A 19,406-nucleotide genomic window follows, 5' to 3' on the forward strand; every position below is an offset into this window, starting at 1 on the left:
ACTCTTTTCTGTAGAGTTTTCCTTCTAGGAGCATTTATAAAGCAGTTTGTCATCTTATCTTGATAATTTGGTGCAAGCATTAATATGCTTTGAAGTCAAAGCCTTATTGTAGTTCTTAAATATTAAAAGGAAAACTATTTCCATCACTTATTGGTTCCTCACACGACTGCCTGAATGGCCTTAGAAAATAGCCCTGTAAGGTCTCATCTCCGGCCCAGGGCTGGTATGGAATCACTTCTAGCATTAACTACCCAGAGAACCAGGGCTCTCAGTTGGGTCCTGCTGTCAAGCTGATGTGCCATGACACACCTGCAGTCCTGTTCATCCAGAGAGTCCATCACCTCCACTCTGAAATCTGACTCCTACTGGGGCTACTCCAGCCCACCTCGTATCTATATATCCCATAACATAATCACAGGCAGAGTTTGCCCAAAGCCTTACTTTGCTCTTTGTGGAAATCAGTGTTCATGAGTAGATGCCTGACACATTTGTGCCCAAAGCACTGGGTTTCAACTCCTGTGCAGCCAGAAACATATTATACAGAGAAAAAAATCCAAATACAGTTAGTGTTAATTAGAAAAGGGTTTTTTTGTTGTTGTTGTTTTGTTTTATTTTTTGAGTCTGTGGACTAGACTGTAGAACCAAGAAGAAAGCTGAATAATCATTTCCTGAAAATGCAAGAACCTGAACATGGGGTTCTGAGTAGGATGAGGAAAGTGTAGCCACATTTCAAACCCAGTGACCAGGGGCAGGAAAAACTGTAACGAACAACTGTAACCATTATCTAGTATTCTGAAGTCATAGAAAGGTTGCTAGACTTGCTTCAGTTTTATTATATACCTGCTAGAGTTCAGACTTTGAATGCCCATTGAATGCCTGTGTTAAAGTCTTAGTCTTCAGTGTGGTACCATTGGGAGGTTGTGGAACCATTAAGAAGGAAACCCTAGTTGGAAGTCTTGGATCACTGAGGCTAGACTCTTGAGGAATGGGAATGCAAGGTAAGCAGACTCTTCCCTAGTCTCCTTTTGCTTCCTGGTCACAAGGGCAAACACATCTGTTCTGCTATATTCTTCAACAGTCATGGGTTGCCTCAACAAAAACCGTGGGAATTACTGGATTGCACCTTGAAACTGAGAGGCGGATTCACCCCTTTTTTAATAAGCTATGGGGGTAGATATTTTGTTATAATGCTGGAATACTGACTGACGCAATGGAGACCCTATGTGGCACATCAAGTGTGAATGCAAATTCTTGTTGCTTTTCACATACTTTGCCTCCAGGCTGGTCCACAATTTATCCACAAATAACAAGATGTGGTGAATGATATTACATGACTCCTAGTCTTTAGTCTTCTGGGAAGAGCTCCACAGTGTCCCCTCTCAACCTCCTGGAGAGATGTCACTTTGTGAGTAACCCCGTTCTGTCTTCCTTGTGGGTGGGAGAGTTCACAAGAGAGACCTCAGAAAAAGGCAGAGATCCAGACACCAAAGCTGAAGTCCTGCACCCAGGAGTGAGGCTATCTGGAACCAGCAAGCCCAGCTGAAAACCAACTGGTCAAAAAGATGCATGAGCACAGCCCACATCTAGATCAGAGATGAGTTAAGCAGCAGAGTCCTGCCCAACTGCCTGTCGCAGACCCAAAAGCAAATGATAACTGTGACGATAAAGCCACTGGGTTTGATGGGATCTGCCACACAGTGATTGAAAACGAACACAGCCCAATGTAATCAATCCCTCTGCTATGTGCTTTTAGGTTTTTCCTCCTAATGATACATAGTATTATTTTGCAACATTTAAAATCTTATATCAATGGTGAATTATTATTGTAAGAATTCCCTTTTACACATTATTATATTGAAGTGTAGATGGATTTTTCTTAACTTCATTGAATTTTATTATGGTGTTGACTGCTGTCTAAATAAAGTAGAATTCTTTACTTCCTCCTTCCTACTCTCTCTGCTTTGCTTGATGAACTTGATGATTTGACAATTCACACCTATTCATCCTTATCCTGCCACCTTTCCTATAATAAAGAATTTGAAGATTAAACACTGTTCTTCAAAGACCGTTTGGAGGCAGTGATGGAGGTGCAGTATAGGCCTGGCAGGGTCACTTCCATGAGGCTTGGAAGGCAGGTCTGAGGTAGCTGATTTCCCACTGTGTCTTTGGTCAAGTAGTATGGAGGACTCAAGCTTTATCTGTGACAGTGACAGAGAGCTCATTGTCTATGACTGGCTGGAAGGTATGACAAAAGAGAGCGTGAAGCCTCCACTGTGGTCATAGTAGGAGCAGCATGGCTCTGCAGGTTCTGGTGCTGGTGCTGGTGGTAGCTACAGCAATAGCCACATCAGCCATAACTCAGACTTTGCACCCTGCCGAGGCTGATGCCTTCTTCTACAGAGACTGAAGTTCTCTTGGTGACCTGGTTCTGCCAAGCAGTGCTCCACTGAAAGTTGCTACAAGCTTTTTTAGCGCTGCTGTTCTGCCACTCAACATCTGAGTTCATTGGGGGATGACCTGAGCTCTGTCTGTTGTTTTTGACTTGGGTTTCTAGCTGCATGTCAGGCCCCCCACCCCATGTTCCTTCAAGAACCCTAGCCAAGAGGAAAGTAGCTGTATAGGAACAAGCCCATTAATGGCTATGGGAGAATGGCTAATCTCCGGAATACTTTTAAAATAAATTACTCTCTGGTAATTTCTTACAAGGACACAGTGTATTCAGATCATATCCACCCATCACTCTTCCTCCATCCAATTCTTCTCTGTGCTGTGATCACTATGATCTATAACAATGACTGGCCCCATAAGATATAAATGTCAGAAAGATGTGCCCTGACTCTCCCCTGGCCCCAGGCAGTCTACAAAGCACCTTGCAGCACCCGACAAGCTAGCCAGCAGGTAGCTTCCAGGTCAGTACCAGCTTGGTTTCTCCATCTCCTGTAATCAAAGTGTATGGTATCTTCAACAGTAGGGTTTGTGCCAGTTATGGAATATCCCTATAAATTATACTTTCAAAAATTTGACAGAACATCACACATACAAAAAAGTTGCAATACAACTCAGAACTTGTTTTTTTTTCCCTGAACTGTACGAAATTGTTGTTACACATAGTTTCATCATTTCACCTCCCTGGATTTAATGTATATTTCTACAGGTATTGGCATGGCAACATTGAAATGTCCATTCAATCCCTTGGTCTGAGCTAATTCCTCTCTCTTTCTCAGGTTTTGTGACTTGTGTAAAGGCTTAGGATTATGTAATGTTTCAGGCAGTTTATTTGGCAGAGTCCCTGTCCCTACTGAATGTGTCTGTCTGCTGAATGGTTCGACTCCAGCTCAGCACCTTCAGTAGGACTTTCACAGAGTGAGGCTTGGATACTGAGACATGTCGGGTGGCCCACAATCTGCATTTGACCTTCTACTGATGGTGTTCTCTTAGATTACTTGACTGAAGTGGCATCAACCAGGCTTCTTCTTTTTGGAAAGTTGTTCTTTATTCCTTTGAAGTTAATAACCATTTTGTGGGGAAAGGGCTATGGAATGATACAATACCTTGTTCTTCACTCACATTTATTAACACAACTATATATTTGTATGGATGCATGATTTCTTATTTTATTCCATCGGTATAATCTTCAATTAGCATTATATTGATCTGAGCTCATCACCATTTTTTTTTCCAGTAGAAGGTATTTAAGGCTGGCCTCTGGTCCTGTTGACATGGACTCTTTGACCATTTCCTCCAGTTCTGGCACGATGTCAGATGACTGTTTGTTATTTCTCTAATCTGTAGTCCTGGTTTTCTTTTCATAAAGTACTCCATTTTAAAGTCAACTTTGTACTATCTAGGTCACGACAATGAAGAATTGCTGTGTCTCTTCTCCTTTCAGGAGACAGAGCCAGACAACACATGTATGGAATTATAGTATTCTATCTGCCTGTCTGTCTGTCTATATCCATCTCTCTCTCTAGCTATTTGCATATCTGCTCATCTATATTGAAATCCAGACCATCACATCCACATCTTTAGTTTTATCCTCAAATCAGAAAATTTATTCTAATGTTTCCTTGTTTATGAGACCCTATGCTAGCAGTGAGCGAGGCAGCTCCCTTAATCGTAGCGCATTTCTTCAGCCAGCTCCCCAAACGGAAGGACTCCCCCCGTGCTATGACTGTCTCTCTTCCTTGCATCTGTCCTCCATGGCCTTCATGGATAGACTCCTCTGCCTGATACTGTGTGTGGAATGGGGAGAGGAGGAGGCAGGGAAGAAATGAACTGTATTCTTAATTTCAACACCTCTTCCTGGAAAGCTGAAGTACCACCCCCTTTTCCAGCGCTGATGGCTCTTAACTCTTCCGTGCCTCATCGTCTCCTCAATTTGCTCCTGTCTTAGAATCATGTTCCCTCAAACTGCTATTCCTAATGCTCTCACTTCAGACCATTTCACCATCAAAGTTCTGCAGAAGAGCCTCTCAGGTCGTTTCCACAGCCATCTGGCATCTGGCATCATCTGCCTCCAGCACCTGCTCACAGTGTCCTCTCCAACATCACTGAGGACCTGTGAAAGGCTACACCCCGTAGAGGATGTGGAGAAGTTGCCATTCTCTGTTAGCCGCTACAGATAATAGCTCCATCCAGAAAGCTTCCGGTTGTCTGCTGGGAAGGGGCTGCTGCCCACTTCCTTTACCGTCCATCTTTCTCTGCCAGTTCTGTGGGCAGTTGAAGCTCTGTTCCTAGCTAGGGATGGGTGTCCCCAGGGGCCTGTCACTGGGATTCTGGCATTTTCAGTCTATATATACTCTCTGTGAAGTGGTATTTTGTCAAGATCCTTTATTTCTAGGTGGATGACTTCCAAACTGTCATCACAAGTTTGACCTCATTCCTGTGCTATGAGTTCTCCATGGTTGCGGCGATCTAGTTCTCTGTCCCCCAAGGTACGACAAGTTCAAATTTTATTCAGTACCTCAAATTACAGCTTCTGTTAGATGCTGTCAATACATAGATTAATAAAGCACACTTTGTACAGAAAAGGGGAATTGTCCAAGCTGGTAACCACAGAGACAGTGGCTACCCTCTGCCTCCTCCCAAGTGGCCTACCCATGCTGCACGTCATTTTAACACCAAGCTTCCTGAAGGATTTTTTTTTTTAATCCTATTACTTCCTATCTAGAAGATTCTGGTCTTCTCATTGTATATGGTAAAAATAAATAAATAAAAAATAAAGAAATAAAAAAAGCTGAAGCACTGGCAACATGGCCATCTCTTGCCTCGACTTGCTCTTCCTCTTTTCCAGACAATGGGGCTTCTTCTCATAAGACAAGCAAGGGTTTGTTTGCACGCCTCTCAGCCATTGTCCACGCTGCTTCTCCCAACAGAAGTGCTCTTCCTTTTCCATTTATTGAACCCTTACTATCTCCCCAAGATGAGGGGTGTCTCACTAAGTGACCATGACTAGCTTAGAACTCACTATGTAGACCAGGCAGGCCTCAAACCCGCAGAGATCTGCCTACCTCTCTGCTCTTGAGTGCTGGCATTAACTGTGTGTGCCACCGTGCTTGGCTTAACTTTTTCTCTTTTTAAAAGGCTAAACTAAATAGCACCTTAATTTTCTTTTTTTTTTCCTGATTCTCAAAATGTTCTAGATGTTTGAATTTCTTTTATTCATGTTACATCCAAATTTTTTATTGACTCTCTGAGCAAGTCAAAGGTGGTGATTGAGTCTTTTAAAGTTACTTCCCCATTAGAATAGTCATTTTCAAGCATTTTGGACTGCTGGCTCATTCCCTTAATATGTTAGCAATCTTTTTATTGTGCCCATAGATTAAAAAAAAATCACTTACTGTTTACTTAAAAACATACAAATTGAAGAGAAAGTAATACATTCATTTTATTCTTAGCCTTAATTACTTAGCAATGGGATGTGTGTGCTGGTTAGACATCATGCAACTTAGATCTTAAGTCTTCACATCATTTCCTGTTCCAGCCGATTTCCCAAGCAGCACTTTCTATTGTTATAGCAAATGGCTAAGCCCAGCTTTACAAACTACTGTGAACTGCAGTTCTCATGCGGTCTGACACCTGTCACTGTGCTTTCCCAAAGAAAGTAAATGTCCTGCTGTGTCCGTATGGGTTCCCATTTTGATTTGGGGCTCTCTCAGCACAGTTTGGGAACTGTGGTTCAAGAACCAGGCACAATGCACACTGTGTGTGTAGCACCTCCATGAATTGAGTTAGGTCTAATTGCACTTACAGATCAACAGCAAGTGATCTCACAGCTGAAAGTCACAGACAGCATTTATAAAGAATACAAGTTTCTTTCTTTCTCTTTTTATTTGTTTTGTTTGTTTTTGAGACAAGGTCTCACTACATACCTCAGGCTGGCCACAAACTCACAATTTGTTTTAGTCTTCCAAATGCTGGGACTGTAGATGTCTGCTGCTATTACCGGCTAGAATATGGATTTCTTTAATGAGTCTGCAGCACTAGGAGAATTATCATTATCACAATGTCAGGCTTAAATACGAACCAAACAACACTGGTTGGATACAGTCTTCACTACCATATTTACCCACTTCACTAACTGAATTGAGTTTGCTTGAGTTGTAACAAGAGCAGGAGGTGCAGGTGTCTGCTTGAACTTGTATGTTTTCCTGAGCATCGTGTACATGCCGCTCACTAGATCCTCAAAGCGGTCTTTAACTGAAGCAATAGAATTTTGTCTACAGAATTCAATAAAATGTGATTTTTTTTTTATTTTTTTTTAATTTTTATTTTGCAATACAATTCAGTTCTACATATCAGCCACAGATTCCCTTGTTCTCCCCCCTCCCGCCCCCCTCACCTTCCCCCCAGCCCGCCCCCCATTCCAATCTCCTCCAGGGCAAAGCCTTCCCCACAGACTGAGATCAACCTGGTGGACTCAGTCCAGGTAGGTCCAGTCCCCTCCTCCCATGCTGAGCCAAGGGACCCTGCATAGGCCCCAGGTTTCAAACAGCCAACTCATGCAATGAGCACAGGACCCGGTCCCACTGCCTGGATGCCTCCCAAACAGATCAGGCCAATCAACTGTCTCACCCACTCAGAGGGCCTGATCCAGTTGGTGACCCCTCAGCCATTGGTTCATATTTCATGTGTTTCCGTTTGTTTGGCTATTTGTCTCTGTGAGGCAGAGATCCATGACTAGGCCCCAGGTGGATCTCTGGGAGTCCAATTAGCGAGAATGAGGAGGGTTTATATGAGAGAGAATTGTTGAGACCAAGGTCGGATAAAGCACAAAATGTGATTTTTAAAGTTAGTCGTACATGTCACTACTAACCCCGAGGATTACATTTGCCAAAGTTGATCCTGTCCCTACAACATGGTTTTAACTTACTGTGTCAGGATGAAGAAGGATGGGGTCACTGGTTTTTGTTTTTTGTTTTTTTTTCTTCATTGTTATTCCATTTATTTTTCATGCTTTATAAAGATTTCTCTCCTCACTAGAAATACTTTAGAATTTTGTGAAGTCACTTGAAAATGAGCAAAAGGATTTTTTCATCTCCTACGTTACAAGCAATCCTGATTTTCCTAGCCCTAGCCTTAAACAGAAATTTCATTAGAAAACAACATTTTCCAAAATCCATATCCTTGGTTAATTTATCATCTGCCTATCAGATCCTGGATAAATTGATGGCACTTAATATTCTCTCATTCTTGGATGGAGACTGAGAATCTTAATATGAAAAAACATACCAGATGCTGAAGCTGTTACTATGGGATCTCAGACTGCAAAATTAAAAAAAAAACAACACAACTTGTAATTTATTACAAAATATTCAGTGTCTACCATTCTATAGACATAATATCTAAATGATTGCATTAATGGATGCAGCAGTCGAGGATTAAATAACTGCTGTTAATAATAGGGATAGCAGCAGAGTGTGGCTAACTTCCTTGTTCATTGTTCTCAGCAATGATGGTTTTTATCTTGTGTTTCTATCTAGCTTTTCTGTTATGCCACATTCTCTCCATCCTTGCTTTCCCAGCTCAGAACAATACTTCTGCTCCTTAACTCCCGTAAACTTCTGTTTCTTAAGAGAAAATATAAGGAGCCTCCCCCATTCCTCCTTAACTCTACATGCCACTTTTTAAAATATTCCCTTGGTATGGGGAGATGGCTTAGTGTGTAAGAGCACTTGCTGCCCAAGAACAAGGACCTGAGTTGAGATCCCCTGCATCCACCTGAAAGCCACATATAGCTTCATGTGCCTGCAACCCAGCACTCTGGGGGCAGAGAGAAGTGGATCTCAGGAGCTCACTGGCCACCCAGCCTAGCAAAATGTCGAGCATCAGATTCAGTGAGACACTTTCACAAGGGAGTAAGGCAGAGGGTGATAGGGCCGATCCCCTGGCATCATCCTCTGACCTCCACACTGGCGTACATATGTACATGCACACAAAGAAACAGACACAGACAGACAGACAGACAGACACACACACACACACATATACACACACACAAAAAATCACTTTGTTGTTAGTCTCCATTTTAGACTTTTGTGTCATTTCTCTTACATTGATATTCCATATACGTTCAGCGGTCAAGGCCAAAAAAGTTTATATTTCAAAAAACATATAAAAACTAGAGTGCTTTAATACCTACTGTTATATACTCAGCATAACATTTTCATATATGTGTATAACTACATAGATACAGGTATAGACCATTGTATTTTGTTCATATTTGCTAGGCCCCTCACTGATAGCCTTACTCCAGAATTTACTTTAGTTATGTATTTGAGAAGTTCCTTGTCTCCTGTCCTACTGTCCTTCTTAGATCAAGACCCTTCTTAACACATTCTCCTACCTCTGTTTTCTTCTCCCAATCTGCTTAACACACTTTGCTGTTTATTCTGAATCAGAAAGCTCCACTGAGTTGTTTGTATTTTAAGTGTCCTCTCAGGCTTCCATTACCTAAGGAAGCCCTGCTACCCCCGGCCAGTTCCCTGCAGGCTCTGTCCCTGTATTTTCCTCTCAGAGATCTATATCCCCAATCTTCACCTTGCACTATCTTCTCTGCCCTGTGTGTGGTCATGTCATACCTGATACCTGATAGTGTAGTTATATATACTTGTCCTACCAATCTGCTCCCTTATAAGCCTTCTCCATGCAGTAAATTCCATCCATGCATCCATCCATCCACCCACCCACCCATCCACCCAGCCATGCATCCATGCATCCATGCATCCATCTACCAATCCATCCATCCATCCATGCATCCATGCATCCATCCATGCATCCATGCATCCATCCACCCATCCACCCATCCATCCATCCATCCATCCATCCATCCATCCATCCATTCACCCATCCACCCATCCATCCATCCATCCATCCATCCATCTATAGTTTATTATTTAATTGTGGGTTACTTAGCAACCAAGGCTATCAATGATCCAGCTCTATCACTCTCTGCCTTACTCTCTTGTGACAGAGTCTCTTCCTAAGCCTGAAGCTCACCATCTTGGCTAGGCTGCCTGGCCTGCCTAAGGCTAGACCATTATCAAAAGGTATTTGCTGAATTGTGTTTGTGATGGTTTTCATTCATACATATATAAACATTTTTAGTCAACTTAGTTGGACCTCACTTTCTGTCCTTTCCTATCTGGTATAACAATTGACAGTCGTATCTCTGTGAAAATGGAGGAACTGCCTTTCTTGTCCCTGATGCTCCCAGGTTGTGTAGGTAGGTTGACAATGGACTTTCAACTAATTCACTTTTGCTGAATGGCTGAATTCTTCATTTTCTTCTACAGATGCAATATAATGTTACCCAAGTTTGTCATGAATAACCAGAAACTGTGACCAGCATCTGAGGGGGAACCTGAATTGCCTATGCTCTCCTATGCAGATGAGACTTCTCAAGTATTTAATTTTCACTTTCACAGCCATGGTTTTCTAAAGCCAAGAGTATTTGAGTTAACCTGTTATCCCACCATTCAAATAACTCAGATAACTGCTTAGTTCTTGTTTGTTAATAAGACATCCAAACACCAGACAAAGACAGACCTAAATGTCAGAAACCATTCTAAAACATTTGTCTACATGTTGAGTAATTTTAGTATCAATTTGGGATTTTTTCCTACAAAATTCCTTTATATTATTCCTTTATATGTATATGTGTATATAAATAGAGATTAGTAGACATACGAAGATTTAAAACTGAGCTTATACATTCAAGTCAGTAGCTTACAATTGGCTAATATATAAAGATGCCAGCTGGGTTTGTAGGAGAATACTGTCCTCATATACAAGTCACATAATAGAGTACCAATTTTACTATAGATTATCGTGCACATACTCAGGCAAATGTGGTATTAAACTTCCTGAAAACAAAGAAATTGAACATTTAGGATTATTGTAGCTAATCACCACTGCAAAGGAAATGGCACCTGGAGAGTATTTTAAAAGTGACCAGGACTTACAGGTATACAATAAATATTAGTTACTCTTTCCCGAAGAGTTGAGACTAGGACTAACAAGCTGTTTATAACAGAGTGTAATGGGTCGGAAATTTGCACTGAAAATTCAGTAAGAATTTAACTAAGAAATCCTGAATTGTTACCGTGTTTAATTAAATCTGTCAATAGGTCATTTAAGATTACTTCCCTGCAGGACCCACAGAACAAGATACACAAGGAAAAGGAAAAGAAAAACACTTTAAGGCTTAAAGTATTTGTCCTAGTTACCTATCTATTGCTGTGACAAAACACCATGACCAAGGCAACTTATGAAAGAAAATTTCCATTTGGGGTTCATGGTTCCAGGGGGTTAGTTGTCATGAAAGGGGACATGGCAGTAGCAGGCAGGCAGACATTGAACTGGAGCAGTAACTGTGAACTCACCTCTCATCCACCAGCAGAAGGCAAAAAGGGCTAGAAATGGCATCTCTTTCAACAAGGCGACACCTCCTAATCCTTCCCAAACAGTTTCACCAACTTGGGACCAAGCACTCAAATATATGAGCCTATGGGGGCTAGTCTCATTTAAATCATCACATTCTACTCCCTGGCCCCCACAGGCTTGCAGCTATATCATAATGCAAAATGTATTTGGTCCAACTTCAAAAGTCCCCATAGTCTTTCACAGTCTCAATACTGTTTAAAAGTCCAAAGTCTTTTTGAGACACAAGGAAATCTCTTAACTTCAACCCCCTATAAAATCAGAAAGCAAGCTCCATATTTTCAACATACAACAGCACAAAATACAGATTACCATTCCAAAAAGGAGGAATAGGGGCACAGGGAGGAAATACTGTACCAAAGCAAGACTGAAACCCAGCAGGGAAAACTCCAAATCCTGTAGTGCGATGTCAAATGGCTTAGATGGCTCTGCCCTTCCAGCTTTGCTGACTGTAGCATGCTTCTCTCTCTTTTGCTGATTCCACTCCCTATGTGCAGCACTCCTTGGCAAGTATCCCATGGTTCTGGCACCTTTAACAGTTTAGGGTCTCGAACATAATCCAGGCTTCACTTTTACAGTTTCATGAAATGACCTCTGTGGGCCTCTATACAGGAACTCCCCTGCCACACAGCTGGCTCGACTTAACCACAGAGGAAAATCCCACAACTCTTTCACTCCTGCGTCCTTCTTGACTCTAAAGCCAGAACCGTGTGTCTGATGCTGCCAAGTTCTGCTGCTTGCTTGGAATGGAACCGTCCCCCTCCTTAAACTGCATTTTCATAAGCCTTGATTTTTTTTTTTGTTGCTCTTTGGGAACAAAGAATTTCTTAGGCCTTTTCACAAGTTGCAAGATTAGTTGAATGAGGTCTTGCCCTGAGGGCGCCATTCCCTTAATTCCATTTTTTCCTTATCTCTTCCCACACAAATCATGGTTCCAACATTAAATTTCCTGATGCTCCTTTTCTCCTCAAACTGTATTTTGTATTTCTTTTTGCTCTGCTTGCTCTTTTTATTGTAGACCTGAATAAGAGTGATCACTAATAACCACATGACAGAGTTAATATTAGGCTGTCTTGAAATCCCCTCGGTCAAAGAAATTTGTCCAAAACAGTTCAATTTAGTCACAAGCAGATTCTTAGAACAAGGACAAAAAGCAGACACATTCTTTGCCAAAATATCATATGAATAGTCTCTAGCTCAGTTACTAATATTGTTCCCCTCTGAAACCTCTTCAACTGGGCTTCCATAGTCCACACTGGTGTCAATATTATTGTCTTCAAGTTCCTACTAGCATAGCCCTTTAAGCTCCCCATAGAGTGTTCAACTGGCCCAAAATCCTAAGATCTTCCACATTCCTTCAAAAACCATTATGATCAAGCCTGTTACCACTAGTATACTTCCTGGTACCAACTTCTGTCTCAATTGCTTTTCTATTGTCATAACAAAACATCATAATCAAGGCAACTTACAAAAAAAAAAAAAAAAAAAACCGTACTTAATTTGGGGCTCATGGTTCTGGATGATTAGTCCATGCATGGCAGTGGGCAGGCAGGTGTGGCATTGGAGCAGTAGCCAACAATTTACATCTGGTCCATCAGCACAAGGCACAGAAAAAGGCACTAAAAGGCAATGGCATAGGCTTTTGAAACTTCCAAACCTACCTCCAGTGACACACCTCTTCCAACAAGGCCACACCTTCTATTCTTTCCCAAATAATTTTACCAACTGAGGACCAAGAATTCAAATATAGGAGCCTTTGTGGGGCATTCTCATTCAAGTAACCACTTTATTCAATGTAAGAGACGGGGAGACGGCTTAGTGGGTAAAGCACATGCAATCTAAGAAAGAGAACTTGAGTTTGGATCCCTAGCACCCATGTAATTAGCAGGCAGGCAGGGGGCCTGCCTGTAATCCCAGGACCCATGTGGGGCCAGGGCACTCCAGCATCAATCTGGCTAGCAATATTAGAGAAATGCAAGATCCTGGTCACCAAGAGACTGCCTCATTGTGTAATATGGAAAGCAGTCAAGGAAGACACCCCACGTCAACCTCTGGCCTCCACTGTAAACGTGCTTACATGCACACACACATGGACAGGTGTACACACATGGGTACTCATACACACACACACACACACACACACACACACACACACACATCAATGTTGAAATTATTACGGAAATAATAAGGTACCTGATAGTAAAGATAAGGCTAAAAGAAAAGATAAATTATCAGTAGCCTGTTTCTATGGATAATATGAAGCTCTGATCATGAATGCTGGGCACACAATAAACATGTGATGATGAATCCATATTGCACTTGAACCAATGTACCTACTGAACCTGCTAGTAATTTTTAATTATAGATGAATTGTAGTATACCAAAAACAAAACAAAAAAAGCAGCATGGTAGACCATCCTGAAAGATGCCATGGCCTTTGCCTGAGGCATCATGGGAATTCTTCTTTGCTGTGTCTGTTAGGAAAGAATACTTAAGGCAACAGAAGCCTAAGCTGGGACTGGTGAGGCTGGAAACTTGACCCCAAGAGCTGGCACTGCAGCTGGCCGACTCTGCCAGGAAACTGCCCAGGCTGGGTGGAGACAGCCAGGAAGTTGCTTGGCCGGTCCTCAGGGGAAAAGAAGCATGGTGGAGCCAGGAAGGACTGTCACCAACATCTCTACCTGATCCACTAAGCAAATGTGGAAAGGACCTTGGTAAATGCCAGCAGAGAGGATAGCATGGTGCCCCCTCATCATAGAAGCCTTCCTGGCATCGAGAACACATCACGCCAGACACTCAATGGCTGTTTGTGTTAGAATTGTGAAACGCCTGATTGGTTGGGAGTAAAGCTGGAGCTGTTGAATGTTTCAATTTATTGAAGTAATAAGAATTAGCTGTGCGGTCTCATGACATTTTACTGGCAAAATTCTCCTTGAACTGGTTTGGATCTGTTTGTAACCATTGTGTGTAGGCTGAAAACTGGATGGTGATTAAACAGAGCTTCCTGGTTTTGTGGAAAACAAACGCAGTCAGAGAATGGCCAAGGGTTGCCTCAGGGTAATAGTGGGTCTCTGCGCTGTGGCTTCGCTTCCAAATCTGCAGCCGCTGAAAGCAGCTGATGTAAGCTACAGCTGGGATCCTGAACCAGCTCCGGCCAAACACTGAGACAATTCCTGGTGACATGTACACCAACAATCTAGATAACTGAGAAGCTCTTAGGGAGTAGATGCCATTTCTGCTTTACCTCCTGCAGAGCCCACAGACTGAGGGGAGTTTTCTAACGAGGACTGTGTCAAGCATTTTGTTGTCTCATCATATAACCTCACCCACTTTATGTGGCATTATTGTTATTTTATTGTGTATAGATGAGGAAACAGGTTCAAAAATTCAGCTAGATCCATTGTAGAACCAAGCTGCCTCCTTTCCAAGCCCATGGTGTTCATCAGTTGTGTGCCTTGCTGACTGTGTACGATGGAAGAATGAATCTGGGCGTCGCCTGTATTCGGAATGGGCAGTTTGGGTCATCACTGTTGTTACCTCCCTAAAGAACTGGGAGAGCACTATGGGCAGAGGAGATGCCACTGTTAATTTGTGAATGGGCTCAGTCTAGTGGTGGCTCACCTGCCAGAATTCTGAGATTGGTATAAAATTTCTCTGACTCCTTTTTTTCCATATTAATAAACTTTAGTCTTCAAAATATCTTTAGAGTACCATAAATATTATGAAAGTTATGGCTCCCACATGGTTTATCCTACTATTCAACATTATATATTCACAGTCTCTGTTGATAAACCAATGGCAATACATTATTCTTAACTAGGGATAATACTTCATTTAGATTTTCTTGTGTGTTTGTTTTTTCCTGTTGGAGAACACCACATTGTATTTAGTTGTAAATTATCCTTAAGATTATCCTGCCCAAAATTGTTTCTCCTACTTTTTTTCTTTTGATGACCTTGACAGTCTTGACCTAATTAGATATTTATAGGATGTTGGTCTGTCTGTCCTTTTCTTCACAATGAGAATGGTATGATTTTTTAGGAGAAAGATCTCCTGAGACAAAAATCTCATTTTCATCATGTTGCCCCACATCACATGTGCTCAGTACCTCCTGTTGATGAGCTGGTTACACTGCTACATTGATCTTGGTCACCTAGTAGAGATAGTGCTTGCCTTGTGTCTTCACTATAAACATGTTCATTTTCTCCCTCAACATGCTGTGTCCTCTGGAAAGAGTGGACTGTATGCAGCCTACATTTTAGAGAACTGAACTGTCAATACAAGTCACTCGGCATTCCTCTGCAGGGGAGATTTGGTTGTTCTCCATTTATTCATAAACTTACAATATAAACTGGGACTGTTTCATCCCTTTGAGCTATAGTACAATACTTCCATGCAGCTGTTGTGTTTTAAATGGCTCCAGCTTTGGCTGTGAGGAGCCCTTGCAAGCTGGTTCTTCAATCACTTGGACATTTCCAATATCAACACAAGTTCAAAAATTTCATTAAGCATTTCCTTACTTTCTGCTAGCACATGATGCTCCAGGTTCACCTCGTGCATCTCCCTAGTCCTAGAGCCAGCTCTTTCTGCAAGGAGATCTCTCAGCCACTTTAGGATAGAAAATGAAAAGGACCTAGAGGATACAGGGAAGTCATGAAGTATATTAGGCCAGAAAGTCTGATTGAATATTCATTTTAGAATGATCACATCTGGCTAGGTAAAGGTGGAACTGAAGGCCAGGGTAAGACAAGATAGGCTACTGTGAAGTCATACAGGAGTGATGAAGTAGAAAAGAGGTGACTAGGCAGGCACAAAGGAGGTGTCAAAGAGGGGGGTGACTATCTTAATTACCAGAGCAGCAATGCAGGACAGATACTTGGGGGCCTGATCTTACATTCCCAATGAAGCCCTGGGTATGCTCAGTACTGGGATTCACTCTTCCATAGCCCACAGAGACTTTCTGGATGAAGATGGGAAATCATCTTAAGAGCTAATATTTATTGAGCACTTGGTATGTTCTAGCTAGCTCTCTAAACATTTAACATGGTTTGGTTTGGTTTTGAGACAGTTTTGCTATACCCAGTCTGGCCTCAAAGTCAACATCCTCCACCTCACTTCCCAAAGTGCTAGGATTATGGGTATGTACCATTATCCTTGCTAACACTGAATATGTATAACTCATTCAGTCCTCACAATAACACTTTGTGCTAAATACTAATATCATCCTAACTTTTCAAATAAGGAAGTAGGCATTAAGCAAAGCAGTGAATAGCTGGCTTCACAGTTAGGAAGTAGAAGCAGAAGCTCAAGGGTGCCAATGGCGGTCTTGTCTTGTGCTAAAAGATTGCTTCCATGTTGAGCGCTGTGCTGGTGAGCCACATCTGGATCAGATCAGGCTCGACCAGCTGCAGCTTTCGAATCCCACAAAATTCTCCCAGCATCTCCAACCCACTGATTCCTTGCTCATCCCCCAATGCTATGCCTGACTTGATACCTTTTTCCCAGGCCCAGCCCAGCTCACCATTTGGCTGATTTCTTCGATTTTAAAAGAACTCTGATGCTGGGCTCTTCCTTTAGGCTATCCTTGACTTCAAACTCTCAGCATCCAGGTATCTGGCCAGGCGCTGCCCCTGACCCCCCTGTGTCTCTAGAGACTGTTTTCTTCCAGTCGATCACTCCCACCTGTCCATACCTCCATCACTGTGAGAAGTGGGGACAGCTTCCTCCCTGTGACTCTGTTGTTAATGGGGTCAGGCTGGGGATAGTGCCTAGCTAGCTTACTTCCTGACTGCTCTGCTTGGATAACCAACTTCAGAACTTTCTGGTTTTTTCATTCTCAGAACTCTTAGAGCTCCACATGCGTACTTTTTTTCTCCAGAAAGAGCAGGAAGTAACTTAGAAATGACTATCAGCCTCTCATTTCTTTTACCACTCCTCTCAGGACCATCTAGATCTTTCCATTTAATTCTATTCCGGTTTGGGCCTGGCTCATTCTATCACCAAATAGGAAAACTACTTAAATATTCTGCATTATTGTCTGGTGTTTGCATTTTAAAATCTAACTTACACACATTAGAGAGTTCTATTACTATCAATTCTGGTTGGTTTAGACACACATCTTCTCAAGGTGCAATCTAGAGAAACAATTGTGATCAGCATAGGGGGAAGTTCTTATGAAACCTCACAACGAGAATGTCAACATTCCTCTCTCCACCCTCTCTGAAGACTCCACAAATATTGCAGTTAGGTTATGGGACACACTGTTCTGTGCAATGACACACTCTAGACCCACTGTTTTCTTCAACATCTTCCCCGCCACCCCTAGCCTTTTAGACATCATGCAGTTCTATTTACTGAACTGAAAGCAAGAATGCTCTTTGATGTTCTTTCTCTGGCCTCTCTAGAAGAGCAGTTACAGATTAAAGACTGTGGGTGAGGGTGGGAAGGAAGAAAAAAAATCACATGTTCTGTTTCACAGGCTTTTTACATATACAACTCTTCCATTGACCTCCAGCCTGTCACTCACTCTGAAGTAGTTTTCTTAATCATACTCATAACCCACTTCAAAAGCTGTCTCACATATAGTCTATAGCAGGTAAATCCCACAGTTGGGAAATGGTTGAATTTCACCACATGAGAATAGATTTGAAGTTAAATCTAAGTAGTGAAGCTCCCCTCCCCTGCTTTTTTTAATCAACAATTGACTTTCAATGTGCAGAGTAAGTGTACAGTGTGCAGAGTACACCACCATGTGTCATCACGTGTCTCCTCCATGGAGAGGGAGCAGAGGACGGTAGATCTGGTTATCTTTTTGTTGTTGTTGTTGTTGTTGTTGTTGTTTTCTAGTTTTAAGATAGAGTCTCACTTTGTAGCCAAGGTTGGCCATACCTCACCTAGAGTCCAAGCTGGCCTCAAACTTATGGAAACCATCCTGCTCCAGCCTCTTGAGTGTTTGGATGACAGACATGGGCCATCACTCTTGGCTCTAAGGATATCTTTTCCAATGAGAGGTCTATTCATGTGGGATGACTCATCCCTAACAGGCTAGAGGGCCAGCTGGCCCAAACCAGTAAAAAAGACACTTTCTGAGAGCCAACTTGGGTCTGCCTAAGGGCCTTAGCAACAGAAGCTAAGACATGATCTGGAGATGACCTGGACCAATGAGAGGCAGCCATGTCACACCAAACCTTCCCCCTGGGTGGGGTGGAGGGTATATAAGGCTTGCCTCTTCTTGAATAAACTGAGCTTATTGTTTTGACATTCTTCCAGTGTCTTTGTGGTTTGACTCTGTGCCTACTTGGCCCCCTCCCCCAAAGGGAACAACAGCACAGGACCCTGCTACACATTCACTCCTACAGGATGAGTACTTCCTGGTTAAGAAGTCTTAACTCCAGGCAGAGGCTACAGTGTCGTAGTTTTCCAAAGGAATAGAAGCATTAGAATACATATATAATTAAGGGGGCATATTATTTTGTTTATTTCATTGTATTTATATATGCATATAATGTATTTTGATCAAATCCACTGCCAATCCTCCCCTCCTAAGATTTCTCTCTCGCTTGCTTGCTTGCTCGCTCTCTCACTCTCTTTCTCTTTGAGCCCACAAAGTCCACTTAATTAAGCTGCCAGTAGGTAGATGGGTATAAGGCCATCTACTGGCACATGGGTAGCATTTTAGGTACTGTATCACTGAAGAAAACTTCCTCCCTCCACACCCCAACTCCAGCAGCCATCAATTGCCAATAGCTCTGAGCTTGGGTGGGATTTCACAAGCCTGTCCATTCTGGGATTTGGGCTGGCTTGATTCTATGAAGGTCTTGTGCATGTAGTCACAACCATTGTGAGTTAATATGTTTAACAGCCTTGTCATGTCCACCAAATAGTGTTTTGTTGCAGACATCTACTACCTCTGGTTCTTACAATCTTTCTTCCCCTTATTCTGCAATGATTCCGGAGCTTTGTGGAGAGGAGGTGTGATATAGATGTCCCATTTAAAGCTGAGAAGTCAACGGTCTTATATTCTCTGCATGTTTTCCAGTTGTGAATCTCTGTGTTAATCACCACCTATAGCCAAAAGAAGATTCTGCGCTGCAGCATGAGAGATGCACTAATCTATGGGTATAAAGATAAGAACTGAGGGGTCAGTTTATTACTATGTCCATTTAACAGAATAATAGCATTAGCTTCTCCCCTAGAGCCTGTGATCTAGCCAGGCACAAGTTTTGGTGCCCAGTTAACAGTACCAAGCATGAGTTCTGTAAGTGGAATAGGCTTTAACTTCAATCAGAAATGGTTGGTTATAGCCATAACATTCATGCCTCTACTGCACAAGTGGGCCTTATCTTACCAGGCCAGTTATTGCTGTAGCTCAAGAGGTAAGACTGTTGATTGCTTTTCTACCCCACCAGCATGAACAGAACGTTCCAGCACTATGAAAGCTAGCCAGTAGGGATGAAGCTTCCAGG

This window comes from Peromyscus eremicus, chromosome 11 (genome assembly GCF_949786415.1).
Source record: "Peromyscus eremicus chromosome 11, PerEre_H2_v1, whole genome shotgun sequence".
NCBI lineage: Eukaryota > Metazoa > Chordata > Mammalia > Rodentia > Cricetidae > Peromyscus > Peromyscus eremicus.